The following is a 20791-nucleotide window of genomic DNA, read 5'->3' as shown; positions in this document are numbered from 1 at the left end:
AATCGAAACAGAGGTCATTGACTTTGACCTTGACATGTTCTGTACACCAGAGAACCAGACGCTGCGACGTTCCCACCGCTGCGTCTGTTTACCCTGAAACAGCCCACACTTCAGACAAGCTGAGGACACTTTCATTAAAAGTAATATCAACTACATTTGTTGTATTCAGAAGATTAACAGCTGAAGAAGCCTTGGAGATAATAAACGACCTTCTGGGGAGAAAATGTCGGATTTGAAGCGTTTCAGTAAATGATCCCTGTGCGTTTGGACCACTGGAAATAATTATCAGTCATGCAGAGTTCATGTCGCTCTGCACTGTTCTCTGAAATTAACTTTGTATTTCCCTGGTTTTTTTTTTCATAAACATCAACAGAAGAAAACCAACCAAGACCTTCGGGTTTTTCAAAGAAGTTCCAAAAATTACACTGAAGTAAGAAATACTTCAATATATTTTACTCAAGTGAAAGTAAAAAAGTATTTGGTAGGACGTATACTCCAGTACTGAGTTACTGATCAAATGATCAATTATTTAATATTTAAAAATAACATTATCAGACAGAGCAAAATTTAAAGTCGAGTGGAAATTTTGGCATTTTAATGACTATAATTCATATAAGTAACAAAAATAAAGAAATAACATTTTTCCAAATCAGTTTGTTTCAATAACAAACTGATGAAACTTTAACAGAAATTGCAGGTGAGTTTTTGATTGAAACTTTTTGTTTTTCATTCAGTGGGTAGAAAATCAAGAGTTTTAGTCAAGTAAGAGATACTTGATAAAAAATTACTCAAAGTATTTAAAAGTGTTTTTACTTTTAGGAGTAAGAGTATTCCTAAAAGTTACTGAAGTAAAAGTAACTAGTTGCTACCCAACTCTGGCTCCATCCACTCGGACCGTCACTGGCTGCGTTTCCATCAAACATAAATCTGTGCAAACTGAAAGTACGGACATAAATTTGCACCCTAATTCTGAAAAAAACTCAAGTATTTTTGTTAAAAACTTTTGGCGTTAGGATGAGGTGATTCCTCTTCCAATGGAAACGCGTCACATGACCATTAACCGGATGTTACTACTGGCAGAAACGACAAAGAAGACGACTTTGAAAATGTCAATGCAACGCAGCTGCTGACTGTATTCTGGATTGTTGTGTTCAGAGCAGCCATGTGTTGGCTCACTAACTGCACCATGTCTGGATAATCCACAGGTGTCCTGATTGGCAGCTCAACAAAAAGAGGTGAGAAAGAACAACTTCTCCCTGCAGACGTTCAACAGTCTCTTAGTGAAAAATCCAAAACAAAATGATTAGGATGCTTTATGGTTAAAGAAATGCAGCCTTGACCTGCGGTAGAGGATTCCAATACTTTGTCAAAAAATTCAAGTCATCTCTTAGACGTCATCAACATGTTTTTTCTGGACCTATGCTTCCATGAACAGATCAGAATAAATTCCTCTTCATTACATTTTTTGCTCAAAATCATTCTTAGATAAAGAGATTTCTACCTTGTCTCAGCTCCTTTCAGGGCGTCTGTCACTATGAATCCAAATAAGCTACTGCTGGCCTTTTCACGTTAAAGTGGCTGCTAACAGATGACCAATTACACAACAGTACAGCTTTGAAAAGCAGAAGTGGAGCCTCCTGCACAACCAACAAGAATGCAGCAAGTGGTTTCTGGATGATAAGTCAACAAAACACTGGTCTTTACCAGCAGCGCTGGTCTCTATGCGCTGCTGGTAAAGACCAGTGTTTTGTTGACTAAACAAACGAGCTGAACAAACCAGCTGGAACTCAGCTTGGGTTGCTAGGTAACAGACTGGGCTGTGCTGTGGTTGCTAGGCAACTGGCAGCGCCTGCTGATTTATGACGTTACATTCAGATGGGTTTTGAAACGACTTGTTTTCCAGACACCAAAAAATATTAACTTATTGCTAAAAACAAGCAGCAGGAACGTTTAAGTGTTCATGTACTTAAACGTTCTAATTAGATTAGACAAATCTAATCTAATTAGATTAGATTTGTCTAATCTAATCTATTAGATTAGACAAATCTAATAGATTTGTCTAATCTATTAGATTTGTCTACTAATAGATTAGACAAATCTAATCTATTAGTATCCAAAAATCCCAGCAGGCTTTTGGATTCTCCACCCGCCTCGGCTGCTGAAGTTCAGTATGAAAGTACTGAACTTTTCCTGATCTGTCAACGCCAGATGTGGCAGAGGACCTGAAAACTGTACTAAAGTAACAGCAGCACTACTTCAACATATTTGTATGCAACTAAAAGTAAAAGGCAACTGTTCAAGGGTAGAGATACTTCATAATAAAATTACTCAAAGTACAGCGCAGTAAAAATACTCCTAAAAGTAAAATTGATCAAAACAGTTACTCAGGTAAATGTAACTTCCTGACTGCATTGCTTAAAAGTCAAAGCAAAAACCCTCCTTATCCAAAGGTTGTGCATTAGTGGGGAAATTTGAAAAAGGGAAGCGATGACATTTATTTCAATCATTTGTAAAACTCAAAACCTTTCCCTGAAAAATCTTCAGTATTTCTGACAATCAGCCTGATCTGACCAAAACATCTACCCTTTTTCTAGACAACGCCATCATTTTCCATGAAGCATTTACCACTACAAGCAGGAAAATTAACCAGAACTAGTCTTAAATCCAGATTTCTTATTATTGTTGGGGCTGTTTGTCAGCTGAAACGCCTCAAAGAGAAACATAAAGATAAAGAGAGTGGAAACAGATAACCCTGAAACAAAACGGAGGAAGAAAACAAAACAAGGAAAGGCAGGCAGTTTGCTTTAGATAAAATCTGCTCCCGAGGAAATATGAGTTGTGTTTGCACAAAGCAAATAGATTTTCAACAACTGAAGTGAATGTGAGTCAGAAAATGTCTCAGATTAGCATTTAAATCTATGAGAGAGCATTTAAACATAAAGAAATGAAGCATGCATGAGTTTGGGCTCCAAAGGCGCTGAAGCGTTTCTTACCCAACACTTCAGATGTTTTACTTCTGATTATTCCTTCATTATTCTAAGCAGAGTTCTGCAATCCCATGAGATTAAAGAAATGTGGCTGAGAAAGCAGCCAAATAATCCAAAACCACGAGCAGCAACATAATGCAGAGAGTTCTGCTCGTTCACGCTCTGCAGCCTCCAGATGGCTGAGTATAGCTGCTTGCTGCAGGGCGTGTGGGACTCCAAACACCTCGCGCTGTAATGCCCATGTGCACTGCTGCTCAAAAACAAAAAGAAAAAATAACTTTATGCACTACTAAACTCAACCGTCTTAATGGTAAATAATAGCTTTGCTTTGTTTTCATATTCGTTTAAATCTCATTTGCAAATCTGAAGAGAGGGAGAGAGAGAGAGAGAGAGAGAGAGAGAGAGAGAGAGAGAGAGAGAGAGAGAGAGAGAGAGAGAGAGAGAGAGAGAGAGAGAGAGAGAGAGAGAGAGAGAGAGAGAGAGAGAGAGAAGCCATCTGGATAAGTTTCAGCTCAGATAAAGTTAATTATTTTCTAAAATGTCCTGAAAAATAAGAAAGAAAATGACAAACTTCCATATTATTTTTATATATTTTTTGGTCTTCTGACAGAGCAACTACTGATCAGTATTTTTTCAAAGAAAAAAAAAACTGTTGTTGAAGGAAAACTGTGCTTACAGTTTGCCTAAAATAAGACCAATTATACAACTGTACATCTTTGAAAAGCAGAAGTGGAGCCTCCTGCACAACCAACAAGAATGCAGCAAGTGGTTTCTTTGCTGTTTCTCAAACCACATTTGAGAAACAGCAAAGAAGTGAAATAAGTTTCTGCGGTCAGATTTTCACTTCCACACTGCAAAAACACAAAATCTTGCCAAGAATTTTTGGTCTAGTTTCGAGTGCAAATATCTTAGTGCACTTTAAAAAAAAAGACAAAACTAACTTACAAGTAACTTTTCAGCAAGAAACACGAGCTTGTTTTAGCTCAATAATAATGATTTTAAAAAGCACTAATTCTCTTGGCAGATTATTTCAACTAAAAACAAAAAGTTTTTCCCATGTTAAAAGTGAAATAATCAGCCAGCGGAACTAGAACTGGGTTGCTACGTAACGGGCTGGGCTTGGCTGGGGTTGCTAGGTAACGGCGGAGTGGAACATTCTACCCGTGAACCAGAACTTTTCATTAACATAAAGGAATTATTGACCTAAAACAAACTCCTACATCTTGATAAAAATGAAACTAAGATATAAATGTCAATAGGTAATATGTCCAATAAAATATTCAATAATTCGATCCGGAACCGCACAGCATTCTGGGAGATGTAGGCAGAGGAAAGACGTTAGCCTCTCAACCTCTCACAGCTAGCTAGCTATGCTAGGTTGGTGGAATCAACTCACTCTCTCACTCTTTGGTTACCATAGCAACGACCTCCTGAGCAAAACAGAGGCAGTAAAATATTTTGATAACCGCTTAAAAATGAACTACAACGGCAAACAGGAAATGTCACGCTACCAGTTCGGTCGTATTTCAGATATTTAAAACAAAAAAACTAATGAATGATGATCAATATCGACTGACATGAAACGCTTGTATTGTGACCCGTTTATACCGTCCAGTCCTGTTTGAACAGAAACATGTTTCTCCGTCACTGCATGTCAGCGGATAAAGCAAACAAAAGAGGAATATTAGATTTCACTCTCCTCGCAGATAAAACGATACGTTCCTTCGATAAACACTCATCTGGGACGGATCGCGTTTTTCTGCTGCGTCACCCGGAGCCGGTCCAGCAGCCCAAACATCGGGGCTCTTCTTACCGGGCCGGTACCGGGCGGATACCGGGCGGCCTCCACTTTGGGCTCGATAGCTGAAGCGTTGTGATACAACCTGCTGTTTGGCTTCATCGTAATTATCATGATGTAGTTTTTAGAGCCCCAGTCTGCACAGCTGGAAGCAGCTATTTGACACCAGGAAACAACTGTTTTCCAGTAAAAACCGAACCGCAGCCTTAACTCTGTCATACACTGTAAAAACACAACACATGACACACATATGCAGCGTCATTTATAGCTGGTTTATGTAAGAAAAAGATTCTGGATTTACTACTATTTTTAAACATTCCGTTTAAAAACTTCAGTTCTTCTAAGAAGTCATTAACCTGCTCGATAAAAAGAGAAACATCCTTAGAGTAATAATAATAAAAATACGAATCTTCCAAATCAGTTTCTCTCAATAAAAAACGTATGAAACTTCAACAGAAACTGCAGGTGTGTGTCTGTCTGGTGAATTTTTGGTTGCATTTCATTCGGTGGGTAGAAAATCCAGAAATTTTACAGAAGTAAAAGTAGAGAAACTTCATAATAAAATGACTCTAAAATTAGTCAAAATACTCATAAATGTAACTTTTTTATATATATTTTTAAATTCATACTTTAACTTTCAAAGCAAGTCTTTACTTTTACTATAACTTTTGTTTCCCTTTAACTGCATTTTTACTTTCCCCACCGCCGGCTGAGTTTAAATTCTGATTCAGAGAACTGATATTTATCTGCGCGTTTCTTTCTGCTCCGTGTCTCTGCAGGTCGGTGATCTCTCATCGTCTTGCTCAGATCCTGCGCTGGAGGAAACGCTGACGGATCGCCGCCACCTGCAGGGTCACCGTTATTACAGAGATCCATCACCGAGCGGCCGCGTCCATCGCCCAGGTGAGTCACAGCAGATGGGATTACAGCAAAGATGAGAGGGTATATCTGGACAAGCCAGACTGTATTATTAGAAACTGCCAGTCTGCTGCAAGCTAATCAGTTTTTGTTAAGTCCGCGTCAGGAAACGCAGCGGCGCGGCGGTGCGCGGCGCGGCGGGACGCGGCGCGGCGGATTCAGCCTGCAGTCTGCAGATCGAGTCTCCAACCCGCATGTCAGCATCACGATGATCTGTGAGGTTTTTATTCTACCGTCCATTATGCCGTCTGTACTGTGAGCTGAGCGTCTCAATCAGTTTCTATTTTTAGACAAGAACGGCGCTGTTTTTATTCATGCACTGTAAAAAGAAACTACTTGAACCAACTTAATTTATTAAGTTTAACCAACTCAGTGTGTTATGATCATCTAACTCAATTCATTAAGTTCATCCAGCTCAACTAAATACATTTTTTTAACTGAATTTATTAACCGTGTTTAAAATGACAAATTTAAGTCAGTCTCACTCAAATCATTTAGTTGACTTCAAATAAAGGAGGGAACTAATAAATTATATCTATCTTGTATCAGGCTTTTTTTTTAGGCTCAGAAAGTGTTATATCAGATAGCTGTCAGGATAGCATACAGGCAGTGAGTAGCATGCCCGCGCATGCGCATTAAGACGTCCGACCGTCAGCTGAGTTGTCAGTTCAGCATACGGAACAAGCTATGACGAAAATAAGTCATTAAATTGTTTATAATATGATAACTAGATAGATATACATGCGTTGTCGTGGTTTCAGAGTGTATTTAAAGCAGGTCTGGCTGCAGCTGCAGTCAGCTACAACACGCCCGTGTAAAACTCATTAACCTACTTAACTACCAGGATGCCTGTTAATAACAAAGTGTATGATGATCTACGTCATGATTCTATGTTGATGATTAAATAAAATCATATGGTAATGTATACAGCGTGTCTGAGCTAAGGTATGCTCAGACACGCTGTACACAGATCAACGTATGCTGATCTGACAGAACACCGGCCGTTACTAAAAACCTGAAAGTGTCCCGCATGCGCAGCAGGGGGCGCAATAGCGTCAGCGTTCTACCAAGCGCCATAAAGAAGAAGAAGTGCTCAGTGTTTGCGGAAGTAAACATGGATGCTAACGGTGGAGCTTAGCTTACACATTTGAAGTTGTTGTCCGACTGGAGCAGCAAATTAACAACTTAAACCTCATTATAGTCCAACATGGTTGTTGTTTTTCTTCCGGCTTGTTGCATATCAGGACGCAGAATAGTGACGTTTGTCGAGTATGAGTGACGTTCAGTTCGGATGAATGCGACCTGGACGTTTGAATCGGATACGTGTCGGATACCCAATGGACCTTACCAAGCACCGCCCAGAAACGCCCCTCGACAGTCCCACGTGACTTCATGTCTCACATTAACCTCCTCACAGAGCTTAGGTTCTATGGGATTTTTAATTTCGACTGACTCTGTTCATGCACTGCATGAACATGCACCTCACTTCCTGTTTCCTTATTGGGCACCAAATTAGTATATTTGTTCAGCTAACGTAAAGCTGTAACAGACAGGCTTCAGGATGTAGAAGTTGTATCGGTACTGCCATTATGCTGTACTTGGCTAAAAGGTTTTCATAATGGATGTGTTTATTATTGACTTTATTTTTTCCATTCACTAAACACAAAGAAAGCAAAGTGTACTTACAGACACTTTGTTCTTATTGATCCTACAACGGTTGAGCTGCAAATGCAGTCGTCCACAAGCTTTGATCCAAGCAAGGCTTTCCGTTTCAGATTTTGGAAATCTGTGAATTTTAGTTCCACAAACACGATCAGGATACCTGACATCGCCTGTGCAGATACCCCACTGACAGTGGAGAACCATTCTTTTTAGAGTCCTGATGCAAAAACTTTCTGTCGGTCCGCTAGTCCACAATGTACATTAGCATGAGTTTGTGAGACGGTAAGGCACGTAGTAGCTGCGCTGTGACGTAAAATGTGCATTAGCCAATGAAATGCGGCCCCTGTGGTAAGGTCCATTGGCTCGGGTCGCATTCGAAAAGAATCCGACCTGTGTTGTTCAGACTGTCATGAAAAGATGGGAACGGGTCGCATGACGTCATAAAATGAATTGGGTCACTAAGGTCGCAGCCTGAAGTTTCCTGTTGTGTTTTCCCGCTGAGCATCGTGGTTGGTCCAGGTTGTCCCCGGAGAAACTTCCGTCATAACATCAGACTGAAGATACCAACACGGCATTGAACTTCACTGCTTCAAATCCACTTTTGAGAGTGCACTCTAAAAATACACTGTTCAGATAATAAAATATGGAGTATTTCTACTTCTTGAGTAAAATTTCTGGATTCTCCACCTACTGAATGAAAAACTCCTCATGGATTAACACAGAATTGAAATTATGAAAGATTAAAATCAGAATTTTTAGATTCTGGTTTCACATTCAATTCTGAGAAAAAAAAAAGTTTTTTCAGACTTTTGTTTGGTCGATGAATAAACTTTCAATTCGTTCCATTAATCTTGTCCAGCAAATCCACTTTATATTTTCATTTTTCAGCAATGCTAAAAGCTACAGTTAAATCATCTCTGAAGCTCTAGAGGAGAGAACAAACGGGACATTTAGTGTCCAACAAGCTGTTGCTGCCTGTTAGTTTTAGTTGTCATTTATCTCCAGTTGTTGCTGCAGAGTGAAACGCGAGTCGTTATCGCTGAGTCGTCGTCTTATCGTGAACATCTGACAGCCGTTAGCTCGCTGGAATAGCTTTCCACTAATTGTCATGCAGGCTCATGTTTTGCCGTCGCATGAAGCTGGAGGAACGCCAGAGGAAAGCTCTTCATCACGCAGAAAATAGTAGCTAAGAGTAGCGCTAGGTTAGCATTCCAGCCTCTTTGCTTAAATATTTATTGATTTTATCACAACTCAAACTTTAAGTGTTTCTGTATTGCATTTCTGTTGGATCAGGGGTTCCCAAAGTGCGGCGCGGGGGCCATTTGCAGTCATCTGACTGATTCTGTGTGGCCCACCAGATGGTGACTTTTTTTTCTGACTTCTACTTGGAAACAGACTTTAGAGAACCCAAAGATGCTTTTAAATAATTTATTAATTCATAAAGTATTTTTAAAAAGAGAGTGACCCAAATTCTGCTGATAGTGCTGAGAATAGGTTCAATGTTTCTCTTTATCTCCATGTTTATTTGTTTCATTTGAGCCCAAAAGAATTTGCAGCTTGGATGTCTTTCTGTAAATAACGTGAAAAGTGTGTCTATTTAGCATATTTGTTAAAACGACAGTTTGTTATGAGACAGATAATCGATCTGCTCCACTTCCTGCCTGAGCTGAAGAGATGCACCAAGACAACCAATCAGAGCCAGGAGGCGGGGCTTAGTGATAATCACAGATTATCTGTCTCTTAATTAGAGGCCAGTTTGCACCACATTGGTCCACTTAAGTAAAAGTAGCATTACTTTAACATATATTTACTCAAGTAAAAGTACAAAGAAGTTACTCAAGTAAGAGTAAAAATAGATTTAGCAAAATATTTAACAATTATATTTTGGTCCATGTGATGATGTAAAGTTAAGTGGAAAATTTGGTAATATAGTACAACATAGCAAAAATACCCTAAAATGATCTTTTTCCCCTTTTTTCAAAAAAGTTACTCATGTAAATGTAACTAGCTACTCCTCAATTCTTGGTATATTATCAAAAATGTTTTTCCTGCCATTAGCTTAGAAACACTTTTCACTTCTCCTTTAAGACATTAGCATTGTATCCTGGATGACTGGGAATCTAAACCACTGCTCTCTAATTCCAGTTCTGCAACCTTGAATGTTTCTTCGTTCCAAAACACCTGAATCAAATGAAAAGTTAATGTCCAGTTTGCCAATTATTTTATCTAATTCAGCTTTTATATTTAAAAAAAAACGCCAAAAATCCTGATCAAACCTTTGAGTTTCTTCACATTCCCCAACATCTGATTCATAGAATCAAACAATAATCCAGTTTCCCTGCTTTGTTACATGAATCACTCTGAAATATTTAAGGAATTAGAGACGAAATGCGACAGCATAACTCACTGCAGACTTTTCTTATCACAACAACTCAGAGCGCAGCACTGCGTGTTCATGCACCTCACTTCCTGTTTCCTTATTGGGCACCAAATTGGTCCAAAAAAAGGTCATTTATTTCTAGAGCGTGCCTATTTACAGCCACTACGCTGAAAAAACACCAACAGAAATCCAAGAAGAATATTTATTGAAGGTCAAAAGGTCAGCAGAGGCTTTGATCCTTTGTGTAGTCTGGACTGGTTTGTGAAATAATTAGCGTCGCATTCTCCAGGAATCTTTTCCTTCCTTCCTTTCTGGGATTAGACGGATTCCTGATCGACCTTTTCAAAGGTTTGCTCACCGCATTGTTCAGTAAAGACATGCAGAATATTTAGATGTTTGCATTTCTTTGGAGATTATACGTTTGTTGAAATATTTTAAAAATAGAAACGGTTGAACCAGTTTGGATTGTGTTTCTGCTAGCAATGTGGATATTTGTTAATTAGAAACGCAATACAAGCCACATATACCAGGTTATTTACACAGTAAATTAGATTTTGCTCGATTTGTTCTCTCGGCTCAGGTTGCCTCATCAGTCAATTTATACACTGCAAAAACGCAAAAAATCTTGCCAAGTATTTTTAGTCTAGTTTCTACAGTCTTGAAATAAGACTAAACTAACTTACAAGTAACTTTTCAGAAAGATGTAAGAGCTTTTTAAAGTAAATAATTCCTTAATGCTGATGAAAAAGTTCCAGTTCCACTGGAAGATTGTTCCACTGCGTCGTTACCTAGCAACCCCGGCCAAGCCCAGCCCGTTACCTAGCAACCAGTTGAAGTATGAAGTAATCTGCCAGTGGAACTGGAACGTTTTCATCAACATTAAGGAATTATTTACCTAAAATAATCTCTTAAATGTTGCTGAAAAGTTTCCTGTTTTAAATGTCACAGTCTATATTATGACAATCTTAACACAAAGTAACGTGTGTGTGTGTGTGTGTGTGTGTGTGTGTGTGTGTGTGTGTGTGTGTGTGTGTGTGTGTGTGTGTGTGGGTATGCTTACAGAGGATTTTGAAATACTTCCTTATAAGCTCTACCATAACAAAACAAAATCCCATAAACCGGGTTTAAGAGGGGTCACTCATTACACTGAGCAGAAGTTAAAAGTGTGTTTGAAAAGAGAAAAGAGGCATTCCAGCTACAAGTGAAGGTTAACAGCAGCTAATGGTGGTTCTTCATTTCATGCTTGGTTGACTTGCTGCGGTCTTTGATTCAGAGCCTGGTCGGCTCGACCGGACGACCTGCAGGGAAAATTAATGACTTCCATAAAAATGCCACCTGCAATGTTTTCCACGGTTCTGAGGTTTATTGGCCACTTCTGACTCTGACCAGATCAGCGGAGCTTGTTACTGTACAACCAGGGGATTTGGAGGCGCGCGCCGGTATGCAGATTAGGTTGCTGCTGCGCATAAACCTGATTGGCTTTCAAGCAGGTTGCTGCTGCAGAAAGCCAGTTATTATTTACACACCTGCTTTAACAGATTCAATCCATCCCTCCTCCTCCTCCCCTTTTTTCTACTTGTGCATTGCATCAGCACAGCAGCGCTGGAGGAACACAGTGATTTGCACACAGAGTCCTCAACCGGGCACTGAACCCCGGACAAATGACGACGCTGTCAGCAGCTTTAATGATGGGCTGCAGAAAAACCTCCAGTCGTTTATGAGGACAAGCTGCAGCAGCGGCGAGTCTCAGGCTGCTGACAAACACAACCGGACAGCCAGCGGAGCGCAGACGCTAATATCTGATGAAACGTCAAGTAACAAAGACGGTTACAGCCACAAGTTTACATACACTGAAGAAAAGAAACATTTGTCTCTCCTCGTCTGAGTAAAGGTTATTATAGTTCACTAAAATAACTATAATAATGATGTGTTGTTGCAATACGCATAATTTTTGTTCAATTAAACATTTTAGTAATAAACCAAATGATGATGTTTGCAGACGATATTGTGATTTTTAGAAAGAAGCGAGGTGGTTTCCATCTTTTCTTTAATGTAACGAAATAAAAAATAAAACGTGCTGTATTGAACAGATATTGTTCAAACAGCACGTTTGAACAATATCTGTTCAAACGTGCTGAATATCTGTTCATTAATAACATTAATGTTGTTATTATTAACATTAATGTTGTTATTAATAACAACATTAATAACATTAATATTGTTATTAATGTTTTTATTGTTTCAGTCTTTATAAAAATAAAAAAAATCCTACAAAGTTCAGTTTTGCTTAGTCTAGTTGACAAAATTATAATTTTCTTTTATACATAAAGAAACAAGAGCTTTAAAGAAATACCAGTCTTGCTTAATAAACATAAATAAATTATGCAATTAGTTGCCTTAATATATTTTTTTAAGTAGCTAGGACAGGATATTTTTATCAGTGCAGCACGCTGCCAGGATGTAGCTGTTTCCGTCGCCACTTCCTGTCGTGTCTCGCTCTCTCTGATTGGTCGGATCTGTTCTGGTTAATGCTGTGAAGTGACGTGAGCAAAATCTAAACTCTTATCTTCAGCCTGGGTGAGATTCAAATTATTGACCCAAATTCAAAACCCACTAAGTATCAACAAACAACGACAGAAATCAGCAAGAAATTATGAACCAAATCAAAGCAGGGAAAGAGAAACGGAGTAAACAAGCAAAACTGATATATCAATTATCCAAACTTACATAAAATAATATTAAACTTGATCTGGATTAGTTTGTTTCAACAGCTGTGTTTCCACTGACCGTAAAATTGCATAAATTATAATTACTAAAAATAATTTGCTTAATGGATTTTGAAAAAAAAAAAACTCCAGTTTTTCAATAAAAAGTTTATTCCTTATTAAGTGGTGGGTTTTGTGGCTTTTTTAAAAATGAGTGTATTTCACAGAATATTGCAATGGAAACCAATTACTTTTTTTCACATCACTGCAAAAATACAAAAGTATTTTTGGTCTAGTTTCTAGTGCAAATATCTCAGTACACGTAATAATAAGACAAAACTAACTTAAAAGTAACTTTTCAGCAAGATATAGTGGCTTGTTTGGAGAAATTAGCCCTTTCATACCAATGAAAAAGTACTATTACCACTTATGACAAGACATTATTCTCATGTTATAAGAGAAATAATCTGCCAGTGGAACTAGAATTTGGTTGCCAGGTGACGGGCTGGGCTTGGCTGGGGTTGCTAGGTAACGGAGCAGTGGAATATTCTACCAGTGGAACTTGAACTTTTTCATTAATAATAAGACGAATATACAATACAAATAACTTTTTAGCAAAATAGGAATTTGTTTTAAGTGAATAATTAATATTGATTATATGGGAAAATGTCTTGTTATAAGTGAAATAATCTGCCACTGGAACAAATATTTTTGCATCAATATTAAGGAACTATTAACGTAAATCAAGCTCCCATTCCTCGCTGAAAAGTTGCTTGTCACTTAGTTTTGTCTTATTTCAAATGTACTAAGATATTTACACTAGAAACTAGACCAAAATAGTTTGAATCAAGATTTTGTGTTTTTGCAGTGTAGGCGAGTCATGTGATCAGCAACAGGATGTAACTACTGGTGGAAACGACAAAGAAGACAGCAGGAAGTGGTCGGAGGACGATGGCACAGCATTTCTTTTAGTGACTAATAACATGAACAAACTTCTTAACGTGTGATTTTAATTGCGTTTCTTTTTTAATGGAAATTTATTTTTAGTGTTTTTGACCAAGTTTGATGCACTGCAGTGAAAACTCAGCCAGTGATTCTAGTGTAACTTTTTACTTTATTACAAACTCACAGTGGCTTTTGCATCTTCAGCATTATCTCCACACGCTTCAGCTCTATTTTCACCACACTGATTCAGAGACTTTTAACGAAAAGCCACCTTTGCTGCAGACAAATCACTTTTTATTGAAATGACTAAAGCCTTTTGAAAGAGTGTGACACAAATCCTGCCTTATAACTCATTTTAGTTTAATTTGTATTTTCTCAGCTCGCCACAATACTTCTTACTCAAAGATTTTGGTCCATGTGAGAAAATGTTTTGACAGTCCTGGTGTAAGTGTTACTGGCACAACTTCACTTTCTTCCAAAACGCAGGAAGAGGAACGAAGATCTGATAACGTGAGATCGATGCACGTCGACACGTCTTTATCGTGGTCATCACAAAACATTGAACAGTTTGTCGTTGGATGGAAAAGGTTTGGCGGTTTCTCCTTCCTGCAGCCGTGGGGCAGATCGTTAGAGATAAGAGGGAGGAAGGATGCTGCTAGCTGACGAGGCTAACGGTTTCAATTTTACAGTAAGCATCACTGCATTCTGCTGCAGATTTATGAATTACTTTGAGTTTATGTCTCACTTACAAATGTGAAAAGGCTTATAGGGTATAAATATCTATACTTATCTGCACTACAAACTAGACCAAAAATACTTGGTAAGATTTTGTGGTTTTGCAGTGTAAAGATTCATGGGATTTGAAATAATCTGGCACCAAACAAACATGTTACGATCAAAGTCAGTTAAACTACTTTTTCTTCCTCAGTTTCCAGCTGTAATAACTGAAGCTGTGCGTTGATTCTGGTTCGCTCCTCTTTAAATCCAAAGATAAAAACTTCAGTTTCTGTTGAGCTGGAGAAAGTTTTGGCACATCCACACATTTATCTGTTCTAAGCTTCTGTTCAGTGATTGGACGGTTCTGAGTCACCTGGTGACATCGTGATGCAGAGCTGAGTATCATCTGCATAGTTATGGTAGCTGATCTTTATTTCCTGTTATGACCTGAGCCAGTGGGAACATGTAGATATTAAATAAGGGTTCCGAGGACTGAGCCTTGGGGTTCCCCACATGCGACTTCTATCACTTTGTTGAAAGGTTTCCTGGTGAAACAAAACAAAACGTTTCCCATCTGTAGCCTTATTTTTTTTTTAATCCTTCCATGTTTTTGGCTCAAAAGAATGATAACGAATGCGCTGCTTTTCTAGATGATTGTGTATGATCAGTATTTTTAATTTCTATGCCAACACAGAGCATGTTGTCAGCAAAATCTTTAGTATTTGTAGACAAATCAAAAGCCATTTTGTATTCTTGAAGGTGAAAATTACTTTTTACTTTTTGTACTTTGCTCTGAGTGAAACAGTCCAGCCGGTTCTTTTACTTTTTCTAGAATATCTTTTCGTGGAGGCATCTGTTAGAAAGCGAGCAGTTTTGACACCTCTGCCTCTCATCTTTTCCATTTGTTTCGTTTAGATTCCAGTTCTGGGCAGCTGGTGATCAGGTTTGTCATTTCGTCAACATGCAGCGACATGCTCCACCGCAGCGCTGCAGTAAAGCATGCAGCGGGCTCTGAGTTTAATGTTGGATCACGCCACCGTCCGTGTTTACATTCAACCCGACCTGCGGCACTTTCACATGGAGTCCAGGTCGCCGTCAGAAAGTGACGATGCATCTGAAGAGAAACGAACTTTCGTTTAATACTCTACGCAGAATTCATGAAGTTAATTTACACCTTTTTTTTTTTTTTCTGGTTTTAAGGCCACAAAATTCCAATGAGGTTGAGGTCATGACCTTCAGCAGCTTTAAGAAAGGCGGCTTTAACCAGTAAAACCAGTTCTGTTTGGGATCTTTGTCCTGCTGGAAATACCCAACGGTGTCCAGTTTTCACTGCAAAAACACAAAATCCTACCAAGTATTTTTGGTCAAGTTAACTTCCTAGTACACCTGAAATAAGACAAAACTAACTTGCAAGTAACTTCTTAGCAATAAATAGGAGCTTGTTTTCAGTAAATTATTCCTTAATATTGATCAAAAAGTTCTAGTACCACTGGTAGAATGTTCCACTGCGCCGTTACCTGGCAACCCCAGCCACGTCCAGCCCGTTACCTGGCAACCCCAGCCACGTCCAGCCCGTTACCTGGCAACCCCAGCCACGCCCAGCCTGTTACCTGGCAACCCCAGCCACGTCCAGCCCGTTACCTGGCAACCCCAGCCACGTCCAGCCCGTTACCTGGCAACCCCAGCCACGTCCAGCCCGTTACCCGGCAACCCAGTTCTAGTTCCATATTTTTACTTATAACAAGGCATTTTTCCCATGTTATAATGTAAATTATCTTTTCAATCAATATTAAGGAATTATTTTCTAAAACAAGCCTCTGCGTCTTTCTAAAAAGTTACTTGTAAGTTAGTTTTGTTTCATTTCAATGTATTAAGATATTTGCAGTAGACATTAGACCAAAAATTGAGATTTTGTTTTTGCAGTGAACGAGAAGTTAAAAAAATCTAAAGAATTTAAATTTACTTCCTGAAGTTTGTTCTGCATGACGAGAGAGAGAGAGAGAGAGACGCACCGATGTGAAATTAATATCTGTATCCGTCCCGATATTTAAAAAATTGTAGTTCATTAAGATTTTCATTCACTTTACATTTATAATTCCTGACTGAACTTTCTGAAACACATGAAAGAACGTTTGTTGCTGTTTATTTTTTCGTTTCAATGTAGTCAACTTATTATTTAAGTTTATGGTTTAGTTTTCACTGGCTGTTTGATGACTTATAATCCCACTGACTGAACAAATTTAAGTTATTTTTTACATCTTGTGAAGCTGTTGGTGTATTTAAGTGTTTACATTTTTTGCTTTAAGTAAAAGCATTTTTCTCCAGAAGGTATTCGACTTGTTCTTGCTTCTGTCATTTTGCAGCGGGGGGTTTTCCCTCCTCCGTTCACACCGATGGAAACGGGTTTAGACAGCAGTGATTCAGCTTTTGAATCACTGCTTTCCTGATTGATTTTGATTTTTACCCAGAAAGCACGTGGGCAAAAACCGTTAGTGAAACGGTCACTGGGACTGACTAGTATATATATTTCATTGAGGGAAACCTGGAATGCAGCGAAACACGTGTGTTCATCTGCTCTACTGCTAGCAAACAACCGTACTGATCAAATAACATAAAAGTCAAGCAGTTCCCTAAAAGTCCAACAGATGGCAGCAACTGTGGGTGTTTTGTTTTTTGGGTGCAAAACAAAACACCCACAGTTTGCAGGACACACCCCCTGCCAAAGAGCCCCCTGGTGGTTGAAGAAAAATCCACGTATAAACCGGAAAATACAATATATGAAAAAAAATCTGAATGCTCTCTGGTATTGTTCAGGGGGCCGGACCAAATGTGGCTGCGGGCCGGATTCGGCCCGCGGGCCATAGCTTGGGGACCACTGTTCTAATTTTTACTTTAAACTTAAAAATATGCACCACAACCGCTGGTGTCCTTTGAGGTCAGCTGTGTCTCTGCTTTCTTCAGACTTGAATAGCAACTAGTTACATTTACTTGAGTAACTTTATTTGAAAAAAAAAAAAAAGAAAAACATTTTTATTGTGCTGTACTTTCTACTCTTACTAATTTCTGGATTTTCTACCCACTGAATGAAAAACAAACTCTGTGGGCCGTATAAAAAACATAAAAAAAACACAAAAAACACAAAATATTACCAAAGTATTTCTGGTCTAGTTTCTACTGCAAATATCTTCGTATTTCATCAATTATTTTAATGATTAATCAACTAATCAGATGACAATATTGGCACAGATTTTTCATTTAACCAGTTAAGTTTTCTTTATGTTACAAGAACATTAAAATATGCAAATAGTTGAATTCTTTTTTTAAATAAGCAATTAAACATTTTATTGCCTAAAATGCAATGATGTCACATTCCTTAAGTGAGTTTGATTTTGGGTGAAGCTAAAAGTTAAGTTTAAAAAAATATTAACAAATGAGTTTTTATCTTAAATGCTAAATATATGTTATTTTGTACAGTTTTGGCTTAATTGCTGCTCTAAACTTTTTTCAACCAGTAGCATTTTTTTTTTGAGTCTGTATTCTTCAGTTAACGATTAATTGATTACTAAATTAGCTGACGATTATCTCAATAATCGATTCATCGTGATTAATCGTTCCAGCTCTTGTATTTATGCATTTTAAATTCTGCATATAGGGAAGACTGTTATAGGGAAACCTTTTAGTATTCTTTTTTACAGGAAATAGTTTTATTTCTGAGCCTCCAAGTCAGCCTTTTGATGTATAAATAAATACATTTCTTCCACATTAGCTTTCTGTGGCCTTGTGTCCATCAGCAGCGACAGTATTGACTGTTTCCACACAGACGGATCACGTTTCTCCTGATTTAGCCTCTCCACAACGGCTTCCTGTAAATTTTAGGATTGCATTTGAAGTGTAATTTATACAGAGAACTTAATGGCCAAGCTCTTCTCGCAATAGGAACCGTATTTATTTTTCACAGCACAACAAGTCCTGGTAGCCTCCACATAGGAGTGGGCATTTATCGTATCGTTTATCATTTATCGCGATTTATCACAATAAATTATCATAAATTCCAACTAATGATGTTAGAAACACCTCAAAGCTTATTATTTTTTACCATTTTCTCTGCTTGTTCAAAGAAAGTATGAATAAATAAATATTAATTTAATCATTTAAAATGATTAAATGTCCTTACTGTACACTGCAAAAACACAAAGTCTTACCAAGTCATTTTGGTCTAGTTTCTAGTGCAGATATATTATCTTGAAATAAGAGAAAATACAAATTGACAATACTTTATTAATCCCAAAGGGAAATTAAATGACTAAAAAAAACTTAAAACCAACTTTTACCATAGCAACCAGGAGCCAGTAATACATTGAACCTGATTCTGTCACGAAATCAGAAACAATCCGATTTCCTGGAGCTGAGACGAACATCGAAAGGCTACATATATATAAAAAATGTTCTTTAAATGTGGACGAGACTAAAGAAAAGCAAATTACCAAGTTTGATTTGATGTTTGGTCATGAAAGCTTTCAATGGGAATCGATATTTCCAAATAAATAAGCTTCCTAAAGTAGGTAAGTCGCCGAGCAAATCCATCATTGGGTTTGTAATGAGAGCTTCGTCGTCTGATTCTGTTCCAGCAGCATAATTCAATAAAGAGATGGGACCGCAGGACGATTTCCCAGCTGTGAGCTCAGTGAAATCTTAAACCTCCCAGCAACAAAAAACAGAAGAAAAAAAATGAATACAAGACAGAAAAACCTGAACAGCTCAATTCTTAGAAAGCTGCTTCTTCTGGATCACCATGACAACCAACACTGCAAAAACACACAAGGATTTTTGTCTAGTTTCCAGTGTAAATGTCTTATTACACTTAAAATAAGACAAAACTAACTTACAAGAATCTTTTCAGCAAGATATAGGAGCTTGTTTTTAGCTAATAGTTCCTTGGTATTGATGAAAAATACACAGTAAAAAAATTAAAAAATCCGTAAAATAACAGGAAAATGTCCTGGTAATTTTCTGTTTTTTTTAACGGAATTTCCAGCAGAATTTTTTCCGTAATTTAACAGATTTTATATGTTAAATTTTAAACACAGACAACTGTTAAATTACTGGAAAAAATTCTGCTGGAAATTCCGTAAAAAAAAAACAGAAAATGTAATGGCAGAAAATTACCAGGACATTTTCCGTTTTTTTTTTTTTTTACGGAAAAATTTGAACAAAAATACTGTTAAATTACGGGAAACTTCTGACGGAAATTCTGTAAAAGAAACTGAAAATATCCTGGCAAAAAGTTACCAGGACATTTTCTGTTTTTTTTTTTCCTTCTTCCATAATTTCCATCAAAATATTTTCCATAATTTAACAGTTTACGTCAAATATACCAATATTTTGTTAACCCAAAACTGAAATTCTCTGTCTCTTGTGATATATTCACAAACTTTTTTTTTTTTAAAGCCTTGGACATTTCCAAATACTTTATTAAAAGGAGTTATTAAAAATACTTGATAAATTTCACTAAAACATGGGGAATTGTCTGGTTTATCTGTAACATTTTCATAACTTTTAAGGAATTACTTACTGTAAAAAAGCTCTTAGATGTTGCTGAAAAGTTTCTATAGTCTTATTTCACGTGTAATCAGATATTTGCCCTCGAAATAGACCAGAAATACTGGGTGGGATTTGGTGTTTTTTGCAGTGAACAAAGCGTTTGCTGGCAGGAGACGATGTTCCTGATGCAAATCAGCTACTGACTGAGAGCGAGAAAAAAGACGCTCGGCCACAAAAAAAGAAAAGGAAACAGACTGGAACAAAATCAACACCCCGCTCAGGGACTCCCAATTAACCATATCACTGCAGCCTGATTGGCTGCCTCCCACTCGTGTGTGTGTGTGTGTGTGTGTGTGTGTGTGTGTAGGTGTGAGTCATCCCTGTAGCTAGCTAGCTAGCTAGCAGAGCTGTGACACTTGTCGCCTCTACACCAATTACCCGATTAGACGAGCTGTGATCACGGAGGCTGACGTCTCTCACTTCACAGTTACAGTCCAAGTTTTCTGGGACACAAACTGAAGTTTACTTTCTTCTTCTTGAGCTTTTTCTGCTTATGGCTAAATTAGGGTTAGAGTGCAGGTTTTGGTGTCTTCCATGTCTTTAATGTTTTTAATTTCTTTTTATTTATTTTCTACGTTTTAATGATGTAAAGCCCCCCGGAAAACGTCCCAGAACTAAAGTCCTACGGGGTTTAGAGTCCCAGTTGACGGAGTTTCAGCTACAAACCTAGAGGTTGGAGTCCTTGTCAAACGGTGTTTTTGACTAAAGTCCCTGAGGGTTAGAATCCCAGTTCAACTACGTTTAACTGAAGCCCTAAAGGGGTTTTAATGTTTTTATCTTTTTTTCTCTTTCTCACTGTTTATTTAATGTCACCTGCTGTTTTTATTTTAATTATGTGAAGCACTTTGAAATGCCTTGCTGCTGAAATGTGCTATACAAATAAAATTTGATTGATTGATTGATTGATTGGTTGATTGGTTGTGCTTCTTTGGAGCTCCTGAAATGTGATGGTACCTGTCCATCCATACAGGTGGAGCTTTTGTTGGACACTGTTTGCTTTTCTTGTATCTAAAGTCCCCACAGGAGGCCAGTTGACCCTTACAGAGCATTATTGACTTAAAACAACTTCCTACATCTT

The 20791-nt window shown here is 37.9% G+C and overlaps 1 protein-coding gene and 1 long non-coding RNA gene across 3 annotated transcripts in view; one reads left to right on the top strand and one right to left on the bottom strand.

The window, feature by feature from the left end:
- The window catches only part of gpr4 (G protein-coupled receptor 4), a 45549-nt gene that overhangs the window by 18467 nt on the left and 6291 nt on the right, over positions 1 to 20791 (bottom strand). The window lies entirely within an intron of this gene.
- On the top strand, positions 5554 to 16439 carry LOC145554663 (uncharacterized). 2 transcript variants are annotated; one of them, XR_014090645.1, is made up of 3 exons: positions 5554 to 5688; positions 13882 to 14083; positions 15028 to 16439. It is a non-coding gene; the product is annotated as an uncharacterized LOC145554663 (long non-coding RNA). The 2 variants fall into 2 exon arrangements; XR_014090646.1 differs by lacking the exon at positions 13882 to 14083.

This window comes from Poecilia reticulata, chromosome 13, assembly GCF_904066995.2.
Source record: "Poecilia reticulata chromosome 13, P_reticulata-male-v2, whole genome shotgun sequence".
Lineage (NCBI taxonomy): Eukaryota > Metazoa > Chordata > Actinopteri > Cyprinodontiformes > Poeciliidae > Poecilia > Poecilia reticulata.
The sequence above is the reverse complement of the archived record's forward strand: the minus strand, read 5'-3'. Positions and strand labels throughout refer to the sequence as shown.